The sequence below is a fragment of the Pleurodeles waltl genome, chromosome 5 (genome assembly GCF_031143425.1).
Source record: "Pleurodeles waltl isolate 20211129_DDA chromosome 5, aPleWal1.hap1.20221129, whole genome shotgun sequence".
NCBI classification, from domain to species: domain Eukaryota; kingdom Metazoa; phylum Chordata; class Amphibia; order Caudata; family Salamandridae; genus Pleurodeles; species Pleurodeles waltl.
The window spans coordinates 740275804-740301357 of NC_090444.1; the positions used below are offsets into that span (position 1 = coordinate 740275804).

At 43.6% G+C, this 25554-nt stretch overlaps 1 protein-coding gene across 1 annotated transcript in view; it reads left to right on the forward strand.

Moving 5' to 3' along the window:
* The first annotated feature begins 3533 nt into the window (after positions 1-3533).
* Positions 3534-25554, forward strand: part of RASGRP3 (RAS guanyl releasing protein 3) — a 368221-nt gene continuing 346200 nt past the window's right edge. The window contains exon 1 of the mRNA XM_069234699.1: positions 3534-3805. The gene's annotated coding sequence lies outside the window, so the exon portion shown is untranslated. The remainder of the gene's footprint in view (positions 3806-25554) is intronic.

The following is a 25554-nucleotide window of genomic DNA, read 5'->3' on the forward strand; positions in this document are numbered from 1 at the left end:
TCAAGTGCTAAATAAAAAAGCATTTGCAATGCAATGGGTCTCGCATTTGCTCAAGTGAGAGCGATTAGCATTGCAAATTCCTAACAGGGTTTTTCTTACCACTTAAATTGAAAATGAAAAGTAAAACAGTTGCCAAAAGTGAGCCGATTCAAAGGGCCATGGCCGCCATGAGCATGAGCGCGAAGGAGAGACACAAAAAGAAAAAGAAGTTTGCTCGCTGTCAAACATATGGGCAATCGTGCAATTATGCATTTAACAGGGGTAGTCTGCAAGGCAGTAACAAAACTGCAGCAAGGAGGGACAAACGAAAAGCATTTAATTGTCCTTTTGGGCCAGACGACACAATATTGTCTTCACACTATAGATGCTGATTAGCAGGGCCGGCTTTAGCACTGGTGTTGCCCAGTGCAACAATCTTTTTAGGTGTTCGCCTTACCATGACCTCCTCCTCAGATTCCTTCTCTACCACCTGGCAAAAGTGCCCCTCGTCTCTCCATAGCTCCTCTCTCACATCCATTTTCATTTCTTTTAAAATGCTGGTAAAGGCTGGCTTTACTAATCAATTCAACTATCCATATAAAATACAGATCTGTTCTTTGCAGTAGGCCTATTATCCCTCTGTGCTACATTTTGGAGAGTCAAAACTGCGATAAGACAAATTCTAATCTCTCTTTAGCAGGAACATTCATCACAAGAGTTATCTTGACATTTTTTTTGCTGTCTAAAAGCTGGACACACAAGGAACTCTGCAGCAGGTGCTTTTAAATTGTAAGTTAATTGCTCAACCCTGTACCATTCTGAGGTCAGTGCCCCCCTGCAGCTCAGCGCCCAGTGCGGCCGCACCAGTCGCACTGCCCTAAAGCCGGTCCTGGTGATAATTCCTTTGAGGAGGTTTCCCTTTCTGCTGATAGTGATTCCATAGACAGCCATGTACCCACATACATGTCTATATGCATGAAACTTATTGTTAGTTTGCAAAATGTTTAAATTTATGTGGTCACTTCTAGGAACCAACTGAAACATTTAGGAAAGGATTTGTGGAAATCATATATTGGAGACCCACCTCACTATCACACCAAACGATACAGCATGACTTCATTTAAAATGGTAGGGCCAAGTGGGTGGTAATTGCAGTCCTGATATTAATACAAGCTTAAATCCGATTATTTAATCTTTTTGAGTTCAAGTCGTGATGTGTGTACTGTTTCCTAAACTCAAATAACAAACTCAAAGATCGCTGGTAGCCAACAGGCTTTCCATTCCCAGGCACACTACTTATGGCACAGCCCATGGGCTTGAAAAAGTTTTGACCCTATAAAAGCAAATGTGAACACAACAAACTGTTGAATACTTAGATACTATATCTGTTTATTTACGATCCATTGGTCAACATGTCATGTCATTTGTCAAGATACTTGTGTGTGACTGGGGTCCAAAGGCAATGCTGTAAAGAAACATATAAAGTACTAGTTGTCCATACATTGGTTGTCAATGGTGACTAGCTCTGCTATTGCTTCTCAAACTGACAAGAATATACCCCTGTAAGGCATTGTTTGCTTATGTATCAATCTGGCCCTCTGGCCCTTAGGCTGCAGTGTAAGGGGCTGCTTCCAGAACTGGATGGACTGCCATGACCCACCCATGACTCCTTAGCCCCATTATAATATCTGCCCCCTGCTCTGGTTTGCTGTTTTACCCTTTTGTGTGGGGCTAATTTTGGTGTCCAGTTGGGCCCTGGCTGTACAAGAATGTTTGAGCAAGGCATCTTATCTGTGCCCTGACAATTTTTTGTGAACTGGTGTAATGGAGTACATAATGTGCCAGCGACACCAAAAGCTTTCTAGAAGTTGACCTTTGTAGTGCTGACCGACCGTTTTAGCATACATTTTATAATATAGCCACACATCAGCAATCAAATGGTAATGATAAAGCCAAAGTGTTATCCTATTTTGCAGATATGTTATGAAAAACAACTCACGACTGCAAACTTTAAGAAATGTTTGGGGACAGATACACTGGGGCATACTTACAAGACCCTAGCACCACCAGAGTGTCACTTTTTTTGACGTTACGGTAGTGCTGTACACTGCGCTGTATTAACAAGGTGGCGTTAAGCCACTTTTTTTGCTTTAGCGTTGCCTTGTAAATACGACCCCTTCACATGCTGCACTTTCCGTGGAAGGGGCATGCAATGGGTGTAGCTGCGGGCGTTCCACAGCAACACCTATTGCATTTTGACATGGTCCCAGATTTACAAGAAATCGTAAATCTTTAGCAGCTCCAAAATCTAACGCCATCCCAATGATGGCATTAGCATTGCACAACCAGGAGAAATGCTCTCATTTCTTCTTGTTTTTTTCTCTTTCTATGTGTGCTGCATTCTGCGGCACACATAGAAAGTGCAAATCACCATTGAAGATTATTTTTGTGCAGGAAGGATCCCTTTCTTGCACAAAAACAATCTCCCCCTCAACGCAGCCATGCTTGAACCATGGTGCAAGGGTGGCTGCGTTGGCGCTAGGCAGCTAATTTAGGAATGCGCCATTTTTGTGTAAATGCAGCACATCCCTGTTTCAGAACTCACGTAGCGTGGCGCTGCCAATTTTGGTGCAGCGCCGCGCTGCCCCAGTTCTTTGTAAATATGTCCCATTATTTTTTAACATGCAGCGCAGCGACTGAAGTTGCTGAATTGCGCATGGAATAAAAAGCAGCGCAGAGCCCTATTTATTAAAAAAAACACGGCCACCTGCTGCTCACTAACACTGCGCCTCGAATAATTCTTGCCCCATGTAAGGGAGTGTGTGTGCTTTCTTGCATAGAATGTGTACTAAAAGCATACCCTTCAGTACAAAATCACATTTCTACACAAATTCTTAAACATTTCACACATTGTAAGTGTGATGTACAGTGCAGCACGCATGCAAAGGGTGGAATGTTGGGAGACATTAAAGCATTTCTCCTTAGTGCCTTGTTCAAAGGGTCACACTTTTATGACACAAAGCTTTGCCTGGCTTTCTTAGTAGATCGTGGTTTGCTTCATAAACTATTGGGGCAAGCACTAATCCGCCCATGTGACGTCCCCTTGACGCAAAGTGGTTAAATGAGCGCAATGCCCCAAGGTGCAGAGAAAATTATACCTATCCAGCGCAAAATACCTTTTACGCTGGACAGAAATTAGCCTTTCAAGATTTTGCACTGGTTTGTCTCACTTTGCATGAATCTGCCAGTTATTGTACAAAATATGCTGTACCTTTGTAACGGAGCAGAGCGGTTGCACACTACGTTAACTGTGCACGGGGAGTTGCAAGGTGCACTGAAAACTCTATAATATAAATACACATAACATAACAATCGGGCGTTTGAGTTCAAGACACGAATACATAACTAGAATTGTCTTTACAAAGGGCTCAGCGTTAGAGCCCCAACCAATCACTTTATTCGGGCTATGCTATCAGTTGCACAACACACAGCAAGCTTCCTGGCATTCCTACCCAGTGAGCCTCTAGCTTGTGACTCGCTTGCTGGTTACTGACTGGGTGCAAAGAGAGAAACGCCGCCTGGGCCAGCGGGGTTTTAGTGATGTGCCGCCGTCAAGAAACGGTTTTTCAAGAAAGGCAATAATGATTTTCGGATCCCGGCCCCCCCTGGCGAGGCTGCAGGGTCTGTCAGAGGAGGGGCATGTGACCAGCTGAGGAGCACAGCCTCGCCGCGAAGGGAACAGCTGCTCGCTGCACGCGCTCGCATTTGGCAGCTGGGCAGGGGAGGTGGCGTGAGCGCGTGAACACCTCGGCGCAGCAGAAGCACAGTGAGTGACGGGGGCATGGCCATGGCATGCGTTGTATTTTACGGTACACGTTGAGAGGGTGGCGGGCCACGAATAAATGGAACGGGGGTCCACGGTACCAACGGAAGTTTTTAATTTGTAAGCAGCGTTTGCAATGAACGTAGCCAACCTGCCTTGGTGACAGACTGTCATGTGAAGTCACGTTCAGCTGTTGCGTTCTGTTACGTTACATTACAAGATGTTATTTTACTGTATCGCTATTTGTATCTCTACCCCTTGTGAGGCTTAAAGTGATTGCCTTTGTCCGTTTGTATTTTTTATGCAGCGCTTTATATCCCTAGCTAGGTGGTGAAGAGCGCAGATTTGCATTGAGTTTCTGTGCGCCCAGGAAAGTTTTACGCTATGCCAGGTTGTGTCACGGCATGCTACGTCAGGCTGTGTTATGTTGGTCATGTATGGTGTCTACGTTATGTCATGTTGCACCAATGGCTCGAGTTGTTCTTGGTTACCAGGAGATTGGAATGGAGGTCCAGCTAGCTGTTCTGAATCTTGGGGGGTCCGTCGGGTGCCACACCACCTCAGCCTTCCGGTACCCGAAGACGGTACTTCCTCAGCAAACTTTCCGGTTCGAGTTATGTCCTCATTGTCGCCGAATGTTGTGGTTGTGGACTTGTAACAGGCATCCCTTTGGGTCGGTTGGCGTCGCAATGCAAAGGACTCTGGTGAAACTCAACAGCTGTCCCCTCACAACCAGTCCGCGGACTTCTGGTTCTGTTACACCAACAGAAAGACGCTGGTAGGTGGCGGACTGAGGGAGGACACGTGCACAGGGCATCGCCGTGACTAGATAATATGAGTACATGAGTAAATGGCATTGCGAAATGCTTTTGGAGTTTTTCATTTGTAAATGCGTGGTTTTAGATAAGTGTCAAGACCGCACAATTACTTTTTAAAATATCTTTTAATGTGGTTTATCCTGTCTTTTTACATCAGGAATTGTGCATATTCTGTCCAGAGACTGCTGTTAAATGTTAGTATAAATCCTATTATGGTTTGAAAATGTATTGCTAATGAACCAAGAGCTAGGAGTTTAAACGGTTATAGGCACGGGAGAGTTCGCAGGGAACCGCCAGGAAGGGTCAGTTGCCCTTCAGAGGAAGGAGTGATGCAGTCGAGTCGCCCTGCTTTCGTGATATGTTAGATGCAAAGAAAGCCACGATAATCCCAATACTTAACAAAATGCGTCTTTTAGATATCGCATGCCCTTGAGAGAAATTTGCCCTTAACTGAAAAATTCGCTTTCAAAGTGACTTTACCTTTAGATAATGCAATAATTCTGCCTGGAAGCGAACGAAGCACACACCCAATTTTGGCTTTACAAATAGAAAGGAAACGCTCCGAATAATGTTTCTATTTTATTGCATCATTTTGATGCACTAACATTACATTGAAATTGTTTAATGAACCAAAGAGAAGTCAATTCATTTCTGTGAAGTGTTGTATTGTATCGTATTGTGTATTACTGGATAGAGGCTATGCACTGCTTTCCATACTCTATAGCTCTCAAAATCAAAGCACTCATGGTATGCACTACACACACTCACGCTGCATGATGTTTTAGGGATCCACAAGGAAGATAGCAAACATGTTGCTGTTGGAAGCGATTGATGAGTGCATCTATTTTGCAGGTAAGGTCAGTGTTTGGAGATGTTTAAATCCTTTTCAAGACTCATCCCTCCTGGAACGCTCACCCTCCCACTTACGAGTGGAATTTCTCACACATAAAATTGCATCATATGTATATAATAATGCTTGACGCAGGTAAATGAATTTGTGTGTGTAAATTCACATTTGGCAAAATCATTTTTTTTCTCCAGATTTGAGTTTTTGTGAAATTCAAAGCAGGCTCCAAGAGCTCTGTAAAGAGACAGAAGGAAAGCTTATGGTAGTAAACAAAACACAATAGAGAATTTAAGTGGGAAAGCCAACACATTCATAGGGAGAGCCAAGCCTGAGTCAGAGCATGGGTCTGACTTGGCCCTAAGAGCCGAGCCGAACGAACAATGTGAAGTGTCAGACCACTGAACTTCTCAAATTTGCATACTCCCAATCAATAGGTGTCAAATATCAAGAGCGTCACTCAGTGAATAATGCTGGGGGGGGGTGTGAGTGTGAAATTTCCCATCAAGCAACGAGGTGTACCCAACTAAATGGATCGGGCTGGCTGGTGGACAGTAGTAGTTGTTTGGAAAAGTAAGGTCAGTCAGAGTAGGGCCTCAGTGAGATAGGCTGTACTAGGTTGTCCACTGTAGTCAAGTTCCTCTTCACAACAATGTAGGGCAGAGAGGCTAAGAACAGCAGGTCAGCATAAGCGCATACCTAAGATCAACAGACCAGGTGTGGGTTGGACAGTGAGACCTGGCTTTTTAGCGCCCGGTCCAGCACAGACCTCCCTTGGAAGAATAGAGAAATCACAGAGACTAGGCTAGGTGAAAGTTGCAAAATAATAACATGTTGGAGAATACCTAGCAGTTTGTAATGCTACAAGACACCTACAACTTTGAAAAAGAATGCTTGAAACTACCTGAACCATACAACCCTTGTACAATATGGCAATCTATGCAGCGAGGAGTCAGAAATCCCTCTTTTTTTCTCCCTTTTAACGGACATTATAGACATGGTATCACAAATTTGAAGGTATGAAGATTACACCCATGGATGTATGTGCTCAAAGGCATTGCAATTTGTGTTGTTTTATTACGATATACAGTTGTCCTCTGTTTGGCTTCAAATGATTGTTAAACTTTGAGCTACCATTCTAACTGTGGCTTTGCTGCCATTCTAAGTGTTTGTAGATTTGGTAGGTGATGGAATGGAAACTCCTCCACATTGTCATGGACGTGAGGAATTTTGTGTCATAGGCAAAAACAGATCATACGTGTGCACCATGACATAGGACTGGCTCACGGATTGCGGTCTTGTTGGACTGGGAGAGGCACCCAAAGTGCTACCCTCAAAGTGGTGAAAAGCTACTACCTTTCCCAGGGTTTACTAAGCACGAGTGTTGTGGTGGCAGCATGCTTTGTAATGATCAGTAGGTGTGAATAGGTAATTTTTCCTGCGTCAGAGGAGGAAGGCCTACAGCCTCAACCATTTCAATTTTACCTGCTTAACTCACCCTTGGCCTTCATCGGTTTAGTGTGTAGTGCTGGGCAGTGCATGTGTGGTATATATGTGGTGGGTGTATGTGTGCCTGTGTCTGGTACAATACAGAACTAATAAAAAACTGTGCATAGATTTGATATATGCATGTACTGGGTAGATGTGTGCCTTTGAGTGGTACAATACATAAAGGATCTAATGCTGTGCAGTGAGTGTGTGTTGTATGCATGTGCTGAGTAATTGTGTGCCTGTGAAAGGTACAATAAATGGGGCCCTCTAGGATCCATTTTGGGAGACCCAGACGTGCATGGAGAAACATGAGGAGAGGAGGTAGAGGAATCCTTCCAGACATTTGTGTATTGCTGCATTGCTGTCAGCTAGGTGGGACACATGGGAGAAGGTAGAGCCAGGCTCCACCGGTACACTTCTTTGATTCAGAGAGAGGTCACAAGGAAGGGGCCTGGGCACATATCAGGAAGTAGATGGGGCTGATAGGAGAATCACACAGAATAGGGCTGGGGCCCTGGGCTAAACTTTTGATACATATATCACTGTGGCTTACATCCTGGTGTGAACTCTAGTCACTCTCATAGCCTCTGTTGTGGAGCTTTCAGGACACACTGCTGTGACAGACTACTTTCTGGAGGAAGAGAGGGTAGAAGAGTGGGTACATTCAAAAGAAAGTACACCCCCACATAAACATCAAAGGCTCAGACTCTAACTCACATTTGGTGTCTGGAAATTGACTGTAAGAAGGGGAACTTGAGTAAGCGTTGGAACCAGGCTAAGGCAGAAAGAGAATGAGAGACACAAAGTCCAAGTTGGCACCTCCACCACCACCCCATGCTCATCAGATGATATACGGTCTTTAGTTAGATGCAAAAAGAAAGGAGCAACAAGGAATAAAGCTTACACAAGGATATCTATAACAAAAGCTTTAACTCCTAAAGCTTTCTTAATTAAATCTTCAAATGAGATCTAACAAAAATTGCCATCTGTCATTCAGCCTGCAGAGCTCTGTGAGGAGGAGAAGCTCTCAAAGAATTCAGCCTGTGATCAGTACTGGGGGCCAGGCCTGCTAGCCTCCCAGCTGGGTGAGGGCACATCACCCAGGAAATCCAAGCCAATCTTGCCTTGAGCACCAGTGCCTGCCTGCTTGACAAGATCAGTATGCTCTTGAGGAAGAGGAGAGTGTTGGAGGGAGCATGGTCCAGTGGTGAATCCTTGTGAGTGGACTTCCTTAGTGAGGTGTGAGGAGATTGCTGCACCAATCAGGTGATTCCTTTTGTGCAGGAAAAAGTCAGCAACCCTTGTATGCCATAGGAGGTCTATCCTAAAGGGAGTTGTGTTCTTTGCTGTGCCGAACGGGTCATCGCCTGTGTGCATTGAGGGACTTATGATTCCGTTTGCCAGGAGGGTCCACCATGGACAGATTGCCATGCTGAGTGGGCAGTAGCTCATGTCCTGCGCTGAGCTGTTGACTCTGTATGCCTGGAGAGGCTGCTGTGAAGAGTCTGCTGTGCCGATTTTATGGGAGCCTGTGTATGGTGGAAAGACAGTGATCTGAGAGGTGGTTACCAGGACCAAGCAAGAAGTGTGGCCTGGTCAGGATCATCACAGGAAGAGAAAGGCTGCTGTGGGGACCCCTGCAGGCCTGCACCATGACAGAGATTCAGCGTGATGAGTTTCACAGTACCTTCCCCCATGCACTGTGGGATAGACCAAAGAATTTAGTCAGCTTGGAGGAGCCACAAAGAACCTCCAGGTGCTACAGCTGCATGACTGCTAGTGAGGAACTTGAGGACCACCGAGCGCTGCCCACCTCGGCCACTTGCATAGAACTCATCTGAACCAGCTGCTGTCACTCCAGTGCCATGGAGGGGACCCTCTCAGAGGCTCCGGTCACTCCAATCCAGAAGATGCAGGTAAGACTGATTTCAAGCCAGACGGCCCAGGGGGAATTTGCTTGCTACACTGCGCTTTAGTTTGTCTTTAAGACAGAGTTAGAGTTGAACTCTTCAGCTTCTGGCTAATAGTGGGGCTTACCATGGCTGTTGCTTGTAGTGAATGGGAAATACCACTATCACTACAGCAAATAGGGAGTGAGGCATGAGGGGCTGCTTAAGAAACACTAGAGCCATGACCTCAGGGGCACTGTGGAAGATGTTTATGAATGTTGCATTTCCCTTTGTGTTGGAAGCAGTAAAATATACTTCTTTTGTCATAAAAGTGAGTATTTTGGCTGGATAATAATTTATTGATGTTGCCATACATATTTTGAGTTGTGAGCATGCGTTCACCCTCTGTATCAATTTACCACCCCACCCACAAGGTATCCTTGTACCGGTCAAAACATGCTATTAGTGAGAGACAAGTGCAGAAGGAGTACTTGGCTCAGTTGCTCAGGATCCATAGTAGGTCGGGCTCCAGGACATCCAAAGTAAAAGGTCTCAACCCTCACAGTAGGGCCCTGTAACCACTGCTTGCCTTGTGACCCTCCGAACAGGGTTCTGACAGGAGGGATAATCAAACCTTTTCACTATGGATATGTAGCTTGATGATATGATATAAATTGTTGGCATAACTTGAAATAATGTGCCACTGATGGAGCAAACGCTTAACTGTATGGCTTTGAAAAGTATTTATTGTATGATGATGACAGGAATTGTGTCTAATGTGTACTGTTATTGGATAATGTGTAATTGCAGTTTGTGCTGGATGCACTACTGATCTAGTAAACATTCTGCATGGCTTTTAGCTGATTGATTGCCCTAAGTGTTTTCTCCTCACCCCCCGGCATGTGACAAAACACCATGATGAAATGACGTGAACGGAAATATTGATAGAAAGGGTAGATGGAACCAGGAGGAGGGAGGAAGAGGATGAGAGACACTTAGTCCAAGTCAACACCTCCATTACCACCCCATGCGCATCAGAGGATGAGGGGCCTTTTATTTAGAGGCAAAAGGAAATAAGCAAGTAGGAGCAAAGCTTTCAAAAAGATATCTATAATAAAAGCTTTAACACCTAAGCTATCTTAATTAAACCTTACATTTAAATCTATCATTACATGTAATGCTCTGGTGCGGGTACATTAACCATTCCAGCTGGCCAGTATTTTCATGCAAGGTAGGTAAAACAAATCACAAAAACAGTACAATTTAGTATTTTTTCTATTTAAAATATAAACAAAGAGGCAACATGAAAAAGTATTTTAGAGCTGTCTAGACTATTCCTAAATATTATTAATGAAAACAGAGACAGCTGTGCTATGTTAGAGAAAACAAATGCAGAGAGTTAACAGAAGCTGCTATTTAAGTACCACATCTTGGTCCTTCCATATCCTCAGATCTCACAAAATCTCCAGTATTTTTCTATGTGGTACGTGGTAAGGATTCCTGTATCACTTTTACCAAGATGGGAACACCTGCTTGATATCCACAATAATGGCTAGAATCCACAGTCAGATGCACCCCCATGGCACTTGAGGACAGGTACACAACAGTGGGTGTGATTAATGAGTTTGATGCATGTGTGTTCGAAGCTTCTCCACTTGAACACATGCTAAGCTGTAAAAAGAGGCTACTGACTTTGAAGGGCTTGTACATCTATCTCCTGAGCAATGAACTATGATAAATCTGTGTGATGGGGAAGCACTGTTTCTAAATCTCATCAAGAACCCCAATACTACACAGTGACTTTGAGTTGTCTTATGTGTGCTTAGGAATCATACCAAGAAACAGGTGCTATAATGATAAACATTATATCTTTGGTATGACCCCGTGGCTTGGTCACTGCTGGCTATAAGAGAAACAGAAAGAATGAGCCATCTCAGAATGATATATAATGTTGACATGTATGTTCCAGTTCTAAGGTCACAAAGTCAATGGTGATTCCAGCAACTGTGTTAGACATATCTCCCAACTTATAAGAGTATTCATTATTAACAGTGGTTCAGAATGCCCAAAATGAAGAGCCATAACAACTAATCATTGGAATGCTAATGAACTGTCAGTTAAAATATCTGTTTTGCTGCTATTCTCAGAGTACAGACAGAACTACCACAAACACTGGCCCTGTGACCCACTGTCACCTTGCAGAGACATATGGTTGACAGTCCAAGCAGAGCCTGAGGCAAGTGGGTGATGCACTGCTGGGGGGTTTGAAGACCGGATTGACATGCAGACGCTATGTCTGATATTTCTCTGAAACACAAGGGGACTCAGATAAATGAAAACCGATGTTCCAGTTGGGGAGCACATAATTCAAGAGCTAATTAGATTTGCTGAGCACTGTCTCCCAAACGTCCAAGCACCACACCCAAGGCCTAAGAGGGGCATAAAACTTCAATGCTGGGAGTTGATCAAATCACTCTGGTCATCATCTCAGGCAGTCAGTGCATTAAGTGAGATGAAAAAGGTGTGAGGTCTCTAAAAAGGAAACTGGCAAAGAAGTGTAACTAGGAATCCTTTCTAAGAGACATGGCCAGTATAATTAAGGGTGCGGCTTAAAAGATAGAAACTAAAATTCGGTTCTTCACAAAGAATGCCACCACACCAGTGTTTGGGTATCTTTCTGTTGAATTTTGTGTTATTGGATCTGGACATATAACACGCAAACTGACATACCCTTAAAACAAGCCTGATATATTGGCTTTGCTGATGCTTGTTAGGAGTATCAACATTATGATTTTATTGTGAATAATTAGAATGGAATATGTTCAATTCTAAAAATATAATATGAGACTAAGAAATATTGCTAAAATATATGGATGGGGAGGTGTCTCAATCACTTCTGTTCCACTTCATGCCACTTTCTTCTGTTGTCTCTTACTATGTCAGATACTTACTCCCTTTTTATCTCGCCATCTTTCTGAAATCTCTATTTACACATCAACCACATTATCACTTTCTTCTTCACACTGTCTTGTCACTCTCTTCTTCTGCATGTACTTCTGTTCATCTTCTCGCTTCACCAACACCCCACACAACCAATCTACCAATTCGGTTTTACGCTGTGCATTTTATGCTATTTTGTGTTGCTAGGACACTGGTGAAAATGGTCATTTGGTACATTTCCATATTCTGACCATTTGGATTCTGTTTTTTTGGAGACTATGCTTCTTGTTATGACATGACAGACTAATACTGGAAACAATGAGATGTTTCCAACTGCTCAAACACGAATGTGGGAGTTAGGTGGTTGCTCCGTAAAGTTAAAACCACCTTCAAGTTTGATCTCGAACAGTCAAAAGGCCCAGAGTACAGATAAGGTGTTTTGCAGTGGTCTATTCCAATGCACAACTTCAACTGGATTTGCTCGGCACAGACTAAGTTAGTAAACGCTACCACAATAAATGTGGTGATCGTAGCGCAGCTGGCAACTTACAACTGACCCTGGTCAGTGCATTAGTGAAACATAGACTGTCTGTTTGAAGCCACCAGTTTTCCTTTCACTGTGTAGGCAGCGATCCAACCTGCATTGGAAAAGGTGGTAAAGGAGCCCATGCAGAAGGGTACAGCGAGTGACTGCACCTGCCTGCAAGGAGATGTTTTGGCATCCCTAGGTCCTCCTCTACTCTATTTGAAGGGCCGCCTTTGAGGGGTTGACTGACTGTGCACCACTTTAATGTGGAACACAGTCAGTGCAACCCCTGAAATCTCCTTTGAATTTGCAACACCATATATAATATGGCACAGGCCCAGAGGCAAAGTGCATGAGGCCACACTCTGATGCAAATGATGAAGTGCACCATTATTATGTTATGTTACATGTTATGTTATGTTATACGTTATTTTATATCGATATGTATATGTGCATCAATCACCTGAGAGGATGGTGGCACTATATGTGCACCAATATGATGTGTATTTCAGAAGGTGCAAAGCTTCTGCACCCCCTTCTATGATATCTAATATTGAAATGTCTTTGAGGTGCCTAAAGCAGCACACATGCCTGTCGCGTTCACGGGGCACTTTTAATAATGTAGCCATTAATGACAGTTCTTTGATGTCTGTTACATAAACAACTGCATTTGTCTTCTTCTTCATTATCTTCTCTTCATATGATTTTTTTCTTATTTTTATCCATTTTCTTCTGCCTTTTCTTCTCTTCCATTTTCCTTCTGGTTCCTATTTTTCTTCTTTCTTTTCTTCTTCTGCTTCTTGTTCTTCTTCCTCCTACTCTTTTTCTTTTTGTTTGCCTCCTTTTTCTTCTTTATTTTCTTCTTACTTTTTTCCTTCTTCCTCGTTCTTCCCCATCTTTCCTCTTTTTCACCTTTATTATTATTATTATTATTATTTTAATAATAGTAGTAGAAGAAGTAGTAGTCGAGGTAGTAGTAATACTATTACTACTACTAGTGCTACTGCAAGTACTACAACTCTGGTACGTAAAACTGCACCTTGAAAACCAACAAGCTACATTGCATTGGTTGTCTCTACATATGGGTCACCTACTCCTAGATCCCTCTGACATCATTCATCATATTTAAAGTTTCAAGTTTATAAGTTTTTGATTTATGGTATTATTGGCAAACAAGCATATTATGTATACTGTATTTTAAATGATTATTTCTATCATATGTAACTGTAATACTATAAACAATAAAATCAGTTATCAAAATTATACCACCATCAATAATAAGCTTTTTTAAAATTCATATAACTATACTACATATAAAAATTATCGCTTGATTTTTAGCTTTTCCAAACATTTCATGTAACTTTCTAAGCATACTGTTAAAAAATACTCTGTTTGATGCATAGGGTAATGTACTCACAATTGTGTATGTAATCTGTAACAAGAGATAGATGAGGAATGTTCAGTCTTCTCATAATCAGTATTGGACCTGGCCCTTTTTGCAGAGTTATTACCAAACCTTTGCCTCTGACCTCCTGTTTTTGATTGGGTGCTGCATTTCCCTTTTGCTGGCTTTGGGACTCTGGGTAGGTGCTCCCTGTCTACATTGTATTGGTGATTGGTTTATCCATCATTGGCATATTTGATTTACTGGTAAGTTCCTAGTAAAGTGCACTATGTGTGCCCAGCGCCTGTAAGTCAAATGCTACTAGTGGGCCTGCAGCACTGATTGTGCCACCCACATGAGCAGTCCTATCAACGTGTCTCAGACCTGCCACTGCAGTGCTTGTGTGTGCAGTTCTGAACTGTCAGTTCGATCTGGCAAGTGTACCCATTTGCCAGGCCTTTTACTACATGCTAGTCACCCTAAAGTAGTCCCATGGCTCCCCATGGGCAGGGTGCAGTGTATTTAAAAGGTAGGACACGTACTGATGTGTTTTACAGGTCCTGATAGTGAAATACTGCTAAATTCAGTTTTCACCATTTCACAGGGTAACAGGGGAATTGCCTTGAAATATCTAAATATAAGTTTAATTTCCCATTGGGAGCAGATAGAGAAAGGGAGTTTGGGGTCTCCAAACTCACAATTAAAAAATACAACTTTTGGTGACATTGGTTTTAAAATTGTAAGTTTTAAAATGTCACGTTTAGAAAGTGGGTATTTTCTTGCTCAACCATTCTGTGCCTCTGCCTGTCTGTTGAATATACCTCTAGATCAGGATGACAGTTGGGCTGTTTGTGCATTCACTTTAGACAGTCACACAAAGGGGGCTTAGGTGTGCCCTGCATATCCTGGTGAGTCTTTCTAAGCTACTGTGGTGGGAGGAGCTGTCACCTGCACCTGAATGGGATTGTGCCTGTCCTCACACAAAGCAGTCTCCAACCCCCTGGAGAGTGTCTGTGGCCATGGCTGGGAAAGGCAGGGTCTTGTGCAATGCACACACTTCTATGTTTGCCTACGTCGAAGGCAGAAATGAGTATAAGTGCTGGAGCTCTTACACCACATACCTAGAACACTTCTGGACTGAGCACATTCTGCCAGGAAGAAGTGCTGGTCTGCTGCTTGCTGTTTCTGTCCTGGGAGTGAAAGGACTAGACTTGGCTTTCTACATCCTGCTTTCCAACGTTCTCCAAGAGCTTTAACTGATCTTGACTCCTGTTAAGAAGTCTCGGGGACCTCAAAGACCTCCTCTGCCAGCACCTGGGCCTTCTTGCAGAGAGTACTTGCAAAGATGTGCCAAATTCAGTTCCTGAGCCCTTGGTAGGGATTTCTGGTGCAATCAAGAAGAAACCAAGCACATTGATTCCCGAGCAACTTTGAAACCGGCGCCGCTATCCTACTCCACACCGCTGCCTGCACTGGAGCTGTGGTCCCTGCTTAGTAAAATGACAGCGACCAAGGCCGCAGGCCCAACGCCACTGCAGCCCCTCCAAAGACCCATCACAGCGTGAGTCCAGAGCTCTGTGTCACCAACATCCGTGGCACCCAGCTCCGATTCCACTTAGCACCTGTGGCCTCGTGGTGTGATGGCAACAGCACGAAGTTGACACCTTACGTCTTGACCTGCTGGATTCATCAACCCTGCCTTGTAAGGAACCGACGCCTCACCACCGACACTGCATCACCTCCCCTGCAACCATTAGGAACTGATGCCTCGCCTCCCCTACCTAGCAGTACGGAACCAACACCTCACCTTCTCTGTAGCAGTAAGGAACCAATGCCGCATCAACTCCAGCGACACCTCACCTCCCCAACTCCATTCAACAGCTTTGTTTTCTCATAGTTTCCCAAGGTACTGTACCTTGGGTCTGTGCAACTCCATGACCAGCCCGCACTCCCTCGCGAGTGGGGTCGGACTGTTGGTAACGACTAAGTCCAGACATCGTGATAGCCCTAATAAGAGCTATTGTGTTTCAAAGATTTAATCTTAGAAAATTCGTATCTTTACTTGTGTATGTTGGTTTATTGTTGTTTTGGTCTTGTTTTACTCAGATAAATATTGGCTATTTTTCTGAACTGGTGTACAATACTTTGTGATGTTTTCACTGTGCAAATACTTTACACATTACCTCTGAGATAATCCTGACTGCTTGAGCCAAGCTATCAGGCCGGTGAGCAGACTTATCTTAGCTGTGTGACTCCCTCACCCTGCATAAAGTGAGGTTCCCTACTTGGACAGGGAGTAAACCACTGCCAACTAGACACCTTATTTCTAACAATCAGTAACAAAATTCTCCATCTTTCGATATGTAGAGTGGTTCAAAACAGGATTGGATGCTGTAATATTAATACATTCAACCTGCATTATGAACATGTCAGTGAAAGATCAGCGCAGCGATTAAATCCTATTTTATTTTGCAATATTATCTAGCCCATTCTCATTTTTAGCACACACCTCCTTATTTCCTCTGAATGCAAATTTAGCAAATACGAACGAGAACAGCTTTTGCTTCAGGACTTCTCTCATGGTTATCTCTGATATTGCTTGTACATTGTAATGAATCGCGATCTTACCAGGTTTGCTTGGTTTCCACTTTAAAGACTTGTTCCATAAATTTCCTGTCTCCGACCATTCCAGATTGCTATCTAAAATATTGAAACTTAGCTATAGCTTAGATGTCTATTTATTCCAATTTGGATCAAGTGTAGGCATTATATAATTACATATCAGATATCTACAAACACCAATAGGAGCTGTTTTGATAGCGGTACCATCAATTAAAAATTATTTTATACTTTTCAAAAATGATGTTCACCAGACCCAGATCTAATCGTAAAACATGAGTTAGGGACCTAGGTAGAAGATTCATTTTTTCCACTCTGTTCAGATTGAAGTTCTATACCGTCTTTTTCCTTGATGACTTCACTCAAAATCATAACCTGACGACTTTTGTTTCGCAAGTTCATTCATTATGTAGCTGAAATGCTGAGGCCTTCGTCGCACAGAACTAAAACCTCAGTATATTTGCCTGCAGTTCCCTTCCTGGGCTCAAACATTGTGCTAGTGCTCAGAACGTTCAGTCGTTCAGTTCCTCATTGACAAATAAAAAACACCATAAATACATGTGGGACTAGATCATGTTATATTTTATTTATATTAGATTTTTTTGATTTTGGGCCCAATTATGACCTTGGCGGATGGGATACTCCTTCATAAACGAGACGAATATCCCACCCGCCTTTTACAAGTTCCATAGGATATAATGCAACTTGTAATATGGCGGACAGGATATCCCTCACATTTGTGACAGAGTATCCCTTCCGCAAGGTTATAATCAGGCCTTATGTATTTAAAAAAAAGATTGAAAAGATTGTGCCATGGTTAACACAATCCAGTCACATTTCGCAATTTTAAACAGAATACATCAATGAACTGAATAACATACACTTTCAAATTAAAACAACTTTACTTTCCACTGTTAATTAGCACCCTCTGAAACACAATCATAACTTTGCCATACCGTACCCTAACCAGAAAATAGTCTACTTTGTAAGCGTTGGCATCCTACAAACCATGTTTATGGTTATGGTTATACATTATTTGCCCACTTTGCACTCTGCACAACATCCACTTGCAAGAACATCTGGCATGACACTATCCTAAAGTCAATTCAGGAAAAAATTTAAAATGGCTGTGCCAGCCTATGGAAATCCAGAAACTACAAAAAAGACTAAAAGTATCACAAAAGAATACTAATGCAATACAAACATGGCAGTCAATACCGTCTCCCAGCCCATCAGACCCTACCTGCCATGAAACCCTCTGCAAAGGATTCCTGAATGGATTTCTTCACTTTTTTATGACTATAAACAAAAGTAATTATAGAAACCACAAACACTCTCTGATGATGATTATTATTATTATGTAGTATTATTTAGAACTTATTAAAATTTTCACCCAGACAGACACCAGTCCTACAGACAACCACAAATGCAGGTTTTCTTGCTCAAATCCATACTTAATTTTACCCGTCAGAAACACAATTAGTAGAGTATGGGACTGAAATGCACTCCCTGGAATAACTGAAATACCCATATCATGAGCACAATCAGGAGTGCACACCTTGCACTTGGAAGCAATCAGCCTTTGGAAGTAGCCCCTGTGGGAGAGACAAAGGGCTAAGCCCTGCCTCATGATTCCGACTGCACATCAAAGACCACGGTCTCCATCTTCTCACACACTTCATTAAGGTAAACGGTGGTGCTCAGGAACAGTCAATCAGCAGGTCTCTGTTACAAAGGTCATTGCTGCTTAATTAAAGCAGGCTTGTATTTTCCCTCCAATATCTTACTGTCTGATATAAAATCACAAGCCCTGGAATGACAGCAGCACAGTTTTCTAGTCTAGAGAGGCAATTTCTCAGATTTGATCTTGTGGCATGCTTTACTAGATGTGATTGATAATGGATCCCCTGGGCCTCACATCCGTCCTCTTGCATTCGACATGGAGTGATATCGTTCACCAAATATATTCCACATGCAGATACACCACTCATTCAGGGATGTCAGTGCAGGGTCTGGGCCTATCAGAGTGGCAGAAATTTACCTGAAGGAGTCTGGTAGGCCTTCCACTCTTCAAGAACTAGAAAGAGACGTATCTTGTGCTACCAATCAGAAAAATAGTATGCTGTCACCAATGCTCTAAGACTAGACCCCACAAAACAGACAGCACCCGCGTTTTCTAGAAGGCAAGCATGATGCACCCTTCCATTCCACTGAGCCACATTCGGGGTCTCAGAGCCTTTCACACATCTCAGACTTCAATGCAAGTGCATAAGTGTCATGTGAACTTTGCACACAAAAATCAGGATACCAGTGAAAACTACAGCTAAGTTTACTGAGGGATGTGGTACAAACCTGTAAAATCACAAAGGAGACATTCCCATCTCAATATCCCAATTGCAAAATAAAGGGCTAGAAATCTCAGGGTGAGAACTCACATTCGTAAGAAGTGGTAATGGGATCCTACTCTTCCATGTTAAGTAATGCACATAGCAAGAGTAAGTACAGAAGAGGAAATTGATGAAAAAGGGGTCTCATAATCCTATTCAAAGGGCCACAGAGCAAGCAGGGGCTACTAGGCCAAACCATAGGGTGTTGAGGCCTTTTACCACTGATTTCCAGGGGCCCAGCCTACTATGGATTCTGAGCAACTGGACCAGGTACCCCTTCAGCACTTGACTCTAAGTAGTAGCCCATGTTGATCAGTCCAAAGCTTCCCTCAGAGAAGTAGACACAGGGTAGGTAAAACAGGTTCACAACTGAAAAAACTCGCAAAAGCAGCAATAAATAATTGTCCAGTCAAATACTTGGTTTTATATAAAAAGGGGTATTTATATACAAACACAATGTAAAATACTACAGTCATAAACAACACATACAGTTCCCCCTGGTTAGGGCTCTAAGGCTTAATAGGTGGGTCCCCGACTCCCACTCGCTTCTCTCCAGCAGTCCCACTCTGATTCTTTATTAACGTCAAAAGTCTTCCAGTGCCCAAGTGCTCTCTGACAGGTAAGTTTCCCCTGGTGCCCTCTGGCCCGATAATCAGTCTTACCCACACCAGCAGGATCAAGCAACCCACCAGCTTACGGGAATGCAGCAATACACAAATTTGTCCAGGGGAATTCCTCTACCTCCTCTCCTCATGTTTCTCCAGTCAGCCCTGTGTCGTCCAAATTGGAATTCAGAGTCTTCCATGCATTGTTCCATTCACAGGTACATATGCACCCATGCAGATAACACCCACGCACTGTTAAGCACTACATCTTTTATGTATTGTATCATTCGCAGGCACACATATACATAGGCGGTCATTCCAACCGCCGCCCGCCATGCGGTCACCGCCGAATGACCGCACCGCGGTCAAAAGACCGCAGCGGCCATTCTGGCTTTCCCGCTGGGCTGGCGGGCGACCGCCAAAAGGCCGCCCGCCGGCCCAGCGGGAAAGCCCCAGCAACGATGAAGCCGGCTCCGAATGGAGCCGGCGGAGTTGCTGGTGTGCGACGGGTGGAGTGGCACCCGTCGTGATTTTCAGTGTCTGCTTTGCAGACACTGAAAATCATTATGGGGCCCTGTGAGGGGGCCCCTGCACTGCCCATGCCAGTGGCATGGGCAGTGCAGGGGCCCCCAGGGGCCCCACGACACCCGTTCCCGCCATCCTGTTCCTGGCGGTATTTACCGCCAGGACCAGGATGGCGGGAAGGGGGTCGGAATCCCCATGGCGGTGCTGCAAGCAGCGCCGCCATGGCGGATTCCTTGGGCCAGGGGTAAACCGGCGGGAAACCGCCAGTTGCCCTTTTCTGACCGCGGCTTTACCGCTGAGGTCAGAATGGCCCTGGAAGCACCGCCAGCCTGTTGGCGGTGCTTCCGCAGTCCCCGGCCGCCAGGGTCGGAATGACCCCCATAGTCCATTCATATAATATACATGCACTGCACAACACAGCATTATTCCTGTATTGTACTAAACTCAGGAACACATACACAGAAATTGTGTACCACACATGCATTGTGCAGTACTCCATACCAAACCTCATGCAGACCAAATGTGAGTTTAGCACATAGCAGCAGAACTTTAAATGAGTCAGCCTGAAGGCCTCACTCCAGTGACAAAGGTAAAAAGGACCAGTTCACACCTACTGATCACTACACACTATGCTGCCACTACCGCACTTGTGCTGCTTATTTCCTGGTAAAGACAGTAGGCTTTTACTGCTATGAGGGTAGCGCTTTGGGAGCACCTCCTGGTCCAAAAAAATCCAATAACCATGAGACAGGGCTATCTCATGACACACATGCATGATCTGTATTCACCCATGACAACAAAAATCAGCATTAGGGATCCAGACATCATATCGGTTTGGGGCACTTGGTGCGGAGATGCATATTCATTTCCATACAAGGTCCCAACAAGAGGACAGGAGAGAAATCCTGAGAAAGGGATAAAAGAAGTGCAGTATTATTTTTTTATTTATTTGTGTCATGTAACACTACTCGGCTCCATAGATTTTCAGCATATTTGAGTGTAAAATATATGGATACAAAGGAAAAATGTGAACCATGACAGACACCCAGAAGTGTGCATGATAACGAGATTTTTTCCTATAGTAGGCTGGCAGAGCTTTTTCTATGTAAGAACATAGATTCATGTAAAAGACTGAAATACTGTGGACGGGTGTGGTTTCTACTGAGTAATCTGGAAGTAAATAGGAGATGAAAAAGACTGAGAGCTTGATGTAGAAAGCAGGAGCACAATTGTAGATGTAAGGCCTGATTTAGAGATGGGAGGTTATATAAACCTCGAACTTCCTCTCAAATGTGGTAAATTTGCATGGCAGAAATACCATCGCCAAACCCTGCCAATGTGATTGAAAGAATCCTGGACCTCAGAGCTCCTACACCACTGACCACAACAGCTAAATGACCTCCCCAGATCCATCTCCAACTTCAATCCCTGAATCACCTCTGGCGCAGACACCACTGCCTTCCTTAAGACCACCAAGGCCACCAGAAATAGAACACAAGCAAGTTGGCACACAAGAGTGCAAACTCACAAAGCGCGAATGCAAGCAGCTAGGATGAAATGGAGACAAAGCCAGGACAACACTGACAAAGAGCAAATACAGATCAGCTCTCAGGTAATAACAACAACAAACCAGAGTTGGTACACAAACCACCAATGCTCCATCCTCACCAAGTGCATTAAAAGTAGCCCCAAAAGCGTCAAAGGAATATTGCCATCATGAAAGATTTCACCTTTCTGGCAGCAAGCTCTATCTGCGGTGGCTCCCCCACAAGACCTCTGCATCCAGCTGTTCCTCTTCTTGAGTAGCAACATCTCTACCATCTGTTATAATTTCGAACCCAAACTGGATCCCTCCACCCATAAAGACACCCTACCCATCACTTCCAATGCCCAGAAGACTACCCTAACCTCCTGATCCACCATCACCTTTGAAGAAACTGCAGTGACCACATGCTATATACACTCTGAAGTACCATCAGACCCCTGCACTCATCACTAAAGGACTGGACCCCATCAGCTCGGACTCATCCTAAATGGTTCAGTCCTCACAGGCACCTTATGCCCCAGTTCTACCACTCCTAAAAAACCCTGAGCGAATCCTAAAACACTAGCCAACTACCTGCCCATATTTCTATTCCCTTCCCAGTGAAAGGTATGGAGAAGATTATGAACAAACATCTAGCTGTCCACTTCAATAAAAACAACTTTCTCAACAGCACCCAATCTGCCTTCAGACCCAACCACAACAATGAAACCACCCTCATCACCACCACAGATGCCATCTGACTGATTATGGACAGAGGAGACACCCTTGCCCTTATTCTTGTAGAAGTATCCTCTGCCTTCGATACTATCTCCCACTGCATTCTAATTAAACACCCACACTATGCCAGCACTCATGGACCAGCGCTCCGCTGTAGCTACTCTATCCTCACATGCTGAACCCATTCTGTCAGCCTGCCTCCTTTCACCTCAGCCTCTGCAAAACCTATCTACAGAGTACCACAAGTATCCTCGCACAGCCCCACGCTGTTCAATGACTGCATGGCCCCACTAGCCAGCATCATTAACACCGACTGAATCAACTTCATATCCTACACAGATGACACACAGCTCATCCCTCTCCAACAAAACATTTTACACCTGGGCTAACTGCTCTGCCTGCATGTCCATAGTTGCCAGATGGATGAAAACCAACTGCTTCAAGATCAACAGAAACAGGATAGAAGTAATCATCATAAGCAAAGATACCTCATCACGGACTCCACCTGGCGACCTCCTGATCTCAGACCCACACCCAACTCCACCACCCATGAGAAAAACCATGGAATAGAAGTCAACAACCAGCTTGCTTAGACAGGTCAAGGTGATCAAGAAGATTTTCAAGAGGCTTCTCTTCAACACCCACAGAACATCAGCCAGGACCTCCTCACAACCAAGATGGACTACTGTAATGCACGCAATGGAGGAATCAACGTGCAACTGACCATGAGACTCCAAACCATACAGAACTGAGCTGACAGGCTCAGACTCCCACCCCGCACCCACATCATTCCACACCTCAAACACCTCCACTGGCTCACAACCCACAAACAGGCACTCTTCAGACTCTTGACACACACACATTCAAAGCCTTGCACAATATCTACCTACTGACACCTCTGCCCCACTAAACTCCTACTTGTACATATCTCCTGTGGACGCAGAACAAGACCCGGTTGGCTGTGCCTTCTCCAGCCTCACTCCTTCAGCCTAGAATGACCTACCTCTGTACATCAAGGCTGCCTCCTCAGCTCTTGAATTTTAGTAGAAACTAAAGACATGGCTCTTCACGTTGGCGTGGTCAACTCCGCTCCTGCTTTTCATCACTAGGAAATCGTCATGGTTGATTCATGCACTCTACAAACACCAATAACATAATATTAATCATCAGCCACTAATGCAGTCACTAATTCTGGAGTTCACACAATGATGCTTTATGCCTGTGGGTGATACTTCTGTGAGTAATTCTGCCACATACCTTCCTACCAAGGACTGAATTACTGCATCCACTGGAGTCTGACCGATTTTCTGTTACCATAAATCTTAAACTGGGCCTTTATTCGTGAAGTGCAGGTAATAGGAGCAGGTTTGCCACCCTTTTATCCTTGTTTTCATTTCTCTAGAACTGTGCTTTTAAATCAGTAGGCTTATGTGCTTTTTTAAATTACAGACACAATTAGGTAGCATTTGACTGAGTTATACATGTTTTCAAGAGCATTCTATTAATGAGCGTTCTTATGAACAGCTGTATTTAATGGTTATTTTCTTTTACTTCCTCCGGGCACCTCTTTTTCGAGGCCGAGCATCCCTCTATTCTTTGAATGCAGAGCAGGCTCTACCGGAAGGAATGAAAATAGACGACCTATTCTTGTACACTTAAATGGCAGGCGGGTTCTGCTTTTTAAAAATTTCGTATTCATTGTTGTTGCTGTATTACTAAGGAGCACAGAAACAAACGGTTCAATACTGAGCGATCTTACCTCTAAATCAGCACCGCAGGAGTATGCACACAGGTTGCACTAGTTTATAATTTGGGATTCCTGCTGTCAATGTTTATTTTTGTGATTTCTGCTCGTGTTTTTCCAAGTTCTGAAATTCTCTATTTATCAGTGTCCGCAAATTCATCTTCCCAAAATATGAGCCTGTTTAGCCAACTGTATTTATTTTTAAAGTGCTTGTAAAACATGCGTATTTCATTTGCAAGCTGTAGTAGACTATAGTGTTGGTAACTCCACCATCGCTGTATATCGATAGTCCCGCCAATAGCGGATTTACAACATTCGCCGGGATTCTGAACATTTTACAATACTTTATTTCTTTTACTATCATTTTCATTGAAGCAGCAAAAATACTGAAGTATATTGGTGTTAATTTATTTAAACATGTAGCGGGAAGGGTCTTTTCATGTATTACTGCATCTTCAAATGTTAAATGGATAGATAATCAAAAGGTGGATTTGCCCACATGCATAAGCTTCCACTTGCCACCTACCACTCTGGATCCTCCATTTCACTTTAGATCTGTCTCAGAACATTTTGAAAGACAAGTAGGACTTGTCCCATCCACTGACAATGGAGTGGAATTTGTAGATGGTAAGAGAGGTATACAGATAATTAAGGCTGAACATTTCTTTTTTTTTTTTTTTGGTCAGCTCTATTCCCCAAGAGGTCCATTTAAAATTTTTCTTTTTTAACATGTAAACTCCATTGAAGACAGTATAGAATGAAGTGATGTATTCCATCACTTCAGTAGATGTATATTTTTTAAATCTCTTCTACAGACATCTTCAGCTGTGTCTTGGCAAATTTCCTGTTGCATCCAAGTTAGACTTAGAGTGGTCTTTGTGTTCACCACTTGTTCATTATAGAATGGCTTTCTTGTCTAATTATTTTAGTTCCACGTTCCCTATTCGATGGCTTTCCTTCTATATCTTCTCCTTGTCTCACCAAAAGAGAATTTTGGTCTCACTGTCTTCTGACTAGATGAGCTGTATCCGTCTGCTGCTGATTTCATAACCTTGCACTGGAGGGCATGAGGGACTGTTTTTAACTCCCTATATGTGTCTCTACTTGCAGTGTCTATCCCTGTAAGGCCATACGTACAGACAAAAGTGTAACTGCCTGCTTACTAAGAAGCCAAAGATGCAAGACAGTTTGCAGATTGGTCCTACCCCAGCCTTCATTTGTATTATAAACCCTCCATTATTTTGCACGAACGTTGGAGCATCGGAAACGCACTCCTTTTTAAACACTAGTAGATAAAAAAGTTTTCCAATTAGCAATGGTGTAGGAAAGTACCATCTTGCCTGCCATATTACCCCCATTTTTAAATGTATGTAAGTTTGTTTTTGCCTGTCTCACTGGGATCCTGCTGGCCAGGACCCCAGTGCTCATAGTTTGTGGCCTAAATGTGTAGTGCCTAACTGTGTCACTGAGGCTCTGCTAATCAGAACCTCCGTGCTTATGCTTTCTCTGCCTTTAAAATTGTCACTATAGGCTAGTGACCATTTTCACCGATTCTAATTGGCACACTGGAACACCCTTGTAATTCCCTAGTATATGGTACCTAGCTACCCAGGGTATTGGGGTTCCAGGAGATCCCTATGGGCTGCAGACTTTCTTTTGCCACCCATAGGGATCTCAGACAAATCTTACACAGGACGGCCACTGCAGCCTGAGTGAA